Below are 3430 nucleotides of genomic sequence, written 5' to 3' on the forward strand. Positions count from 1 at the left end.
AAGGTTAATAGGGCGATCTCGAAGTTTGTTAGTCGGAACGGGGGTATAGCAATACGGCATGTTGAGTTGGAAAGGACGGAAGAGGAATTTTGGTTGGCTGACGGGGTACACCTTAATGCGGTGGGAACTGACTTATGGGCTCTTGGCTTGCAGGGAGGTATTGAGAGGGCCCTTTGGTTGCGGGGGGTCTCAGGCACTTGAAGGGTTTCAAGGTGCCTTCGTTGTGGTGTTGTTTATTGGTGGGTCCTTGAAGTTGGTTTAAAATTGGTTCGGGGATTCATCCGGGTATGGATCCCCTCATTGGCAGAATTGATGGTCCCCTGGTGATTTTGGGGGGGAACCCCGACGGGGTATGTCGGGGCCCCTGGGGGTGTGGTTGGGGTTGACGGAGGATTAACCCTTACCATTTGGTGCTCCTGAGCCAGTGTGGGTAACAGCTGGGAGCAAGTTGAGGTTTTTTATTGCTCGGTTATGGGAATCACCAGGGTTTTGGTAGCTTCAAGGACCTTACCACATTGCAAATTTTATTGGTTATGTATTCTTGTTAATAAAATGGCTGCTATGGCCAAAATTATCCAAAGATAAATTTGTGTCTGTGTAATTACTTTTAAATAAGAAATGGGAATGGAGGTGTGGGGTATGAAAGGAAGACCGGAGTCAACAATTCCAGGGTCAAGCATGTTTATTTGCGTAAGCTTCGTTCCAGGGTAGAAAGGGTAAGAGTGCCTTTCAGAATTCGAAGTGGTCGGACTGTACGGACCACCAAGAACTGCAGGAGAGCTTGAACATCTTCCCATGGATTTGCGACATCCTCCCTCATCAGTTACGTAGGTAAGCAGGTTCTCAGCATTGCAGCCCATTTGTTGTCTTAAGTTAGTTAAGCGGGGTTAACTAACCTGTCAGTTCAGCCTCAGGTCTAAAGCAGAGGCCTGGACTCCACTCCTTACTCCTCACTCCACAACTCTCCTTAAAAACAACTGACTCCTTTTTCCTGCCCCGGGGTCTCCAGACCCCTAGGTGGGCGTTTCCTTCCGTCTGGTCCTGCCCACTGGTGTGCCTGTCTTTCCCTGGGGGAGGTGACTAGGATTTTCTGGTTGGCTTTGTGTGACTTAGGTGAGGGAAGTTGTTATGCGGGGGCCTATGTGTGACTACCTGCAGTGTCAGGGCGTCACATATGTATGTGTGTATGTCTGCTAAAGGAATCCGCACCGTCATATTTACAAACACAAAATTTTGCAGACACCTCATGTGACTCAGGGAACGTCGTAGACTATGTTTTAACAGGAATATTTAACCCCGCGCTTTACAGTTACTCTCCAAAAAACCTGCCTCCATTAAACTGAATGGAGGTGGGAGCTGCAAGTTATTAATAGCAGCTGTGATTGGTTGCTATAAGAACAAAGGACATTCATAGTATAAGAAGCTTATGTGTGAGATAATATGATGTCAGTGGGGAGACAGATAGAGAGAGACAGACACAGACTGAGAGACAAACAGACAGAGACAGATAGGCATAGACAGACAGGGAAAGAGACAGAGACAAACAGACAGAGGCAGACAGGGAAAGAGACAGACAGAGATAGACAGGGAAAAAAGGCAGACAGACAGAGACAGAGAAAGAGACAGAGGCAGATAGGGAAACAGACAGAGACAAACATACAGAGACAGGCAGGAGAAAAGGCAGACCGACAGGGAAAGAGACAGACAGGGGAAGAGACAGACAGAGAGAGACAGACAGATAGAGACAGACAAAGAAATACAGAGATAGACAGGGAAAGAGACAAACGGGGAATGAGTCAGACAGAGAGAGACAAAGAGAGACAGGCAGAGAGAGACAGAGAAAGAGACAGACAGGGGAAGAGAAAGACAGAGACAGACAAAGAAATACAGAGACAGACAGGGGAAGAGACAGACAGGGGAAGAGACAGACAGGGGAAGAGACAGACAGACAGGGAAAGAGACAGACCTGGAAAAGAGACAGACCTGGAAAAGAGACAGGCCTGGAAAAGAGACAGACAGACATAGAAACAGACAGCCACAAAGAGAGAGAGAGACAGACAGACACAGAGAGACAGACAGAGATAGAGAGACAGACAGACATGGATAGAGATAGAGACACACAGAGACAGACAGATGACAGAGACTGGGAGAGAGACAGACAGAAGCATAAATCCCTAACTAAAACTTAACATTTAATGATAGTTTTAAAAGGTAAAAAAACACAAATCATGTAAATAGAATGACTCTCTTCTGTGCATAGAGTCAACATTTTGTGTTTGTAAATATGACGGTGCGGATTCCTTTAGCAGACATACACACATACATATGTGACGCCCTGACACTGCAGGTAGTCACACATAGGCCCCCGCATAACAACTTCCCTCACCTAAGTCACACAAAGCCAACCAGAAAACCCTAGTCACCTCCCCCAGGGAAAGACAGGCACACCAGTGGGCAGGACCAGACGGAAGGAAACGCCCACCTAGGGGTCTGGAGACCCCGGGGCAGGAAAAAGGAGTCAGTTGTTTTTAAGGAGAGTTGTGGAGTGAGGAGTAAGGAGTGGAGTCCAGGCCTCTGCTTTAGACCTGAGGCTGAACTGACAGGTTAGTTAACCCCGCTTAACTAACTTAAGATAACAAATGGGCTGCAATGCTGAGAACCTGCTTACCTACGTAACTGATGAGGGAGGATGTCGCAAATCCATGGGAAGATGTTCAAGCTCTCCTGCAGTTCTTGGTGGCCCGTACAGTCCGACCACTTCGAATTCTGAAAGGCACTCTTACCCTTTCTACCCTGGAACGAAGCTTAGGCAAATAAACATGCTTGACCCTGGAATTGTTGACTCCGGTCTTCCTTTCATACCCCACACCTCCATTCCCATTTCTTATTTAAAAGTAATTACACAGACACAAATTTATCTTTGGATAATTTTGGCCATAGCAGCCATTTTATTAACAAGAATACATAACCAATAAAATTTGCAATGTGGTAAGGTCCTTGAAGCTACCAAAACCCTGGTGATTCCCATAACCGAGCAATAAAAAACCTCAACTTGCTCCCAGCCGTTACCCACACTGGCTCAGGAGCACCAAATGGTAAGGGTTAATCCTCCGTCAACCCCAACCACACCCCCAGGGGCCCCGACATACCCCGTCGGGGTTCCCCCCCAAAATCACCAGGGGACCATCAATTCTGCCAATGAGGGGATCCATACCCGGATGAATCCCCGAACCAATTTTAAACCAACTTCAAGGACCCACCAATAAACAACACCACAACGAAGGCACCTTGAAACCCTTCAAGTGCCTGAGACCCCCCGCAACCAAAGGGCCCTCTCAATACCTCCCTGCAAGCCAAGAGCCCATAAGTCAGTTCCCACCGCATTAAGGTGTACCCCGTCAGCCAACCAAAATTCCTCTTCCGTCCTTTC

This window comes from Anomaloglossus baeobatrachus, unplaced genomic scaffold (assembly GCF_048569485.1).
Source record: "Anomaloglossus baeobatrachus isolate aAnoBae1 unplaced genomic scaffold, aAnoBae1.hap1 Scaffold_62, whole genome shotgun sequence".
Taxonomy (NCBI): domain Eukaryota; kingdom Metazoa; phylum Chordata; class Amphibia; order Anura; family Aromobatidae; genus Anomaloglossus; species Anomaloglossus baeobatrachus.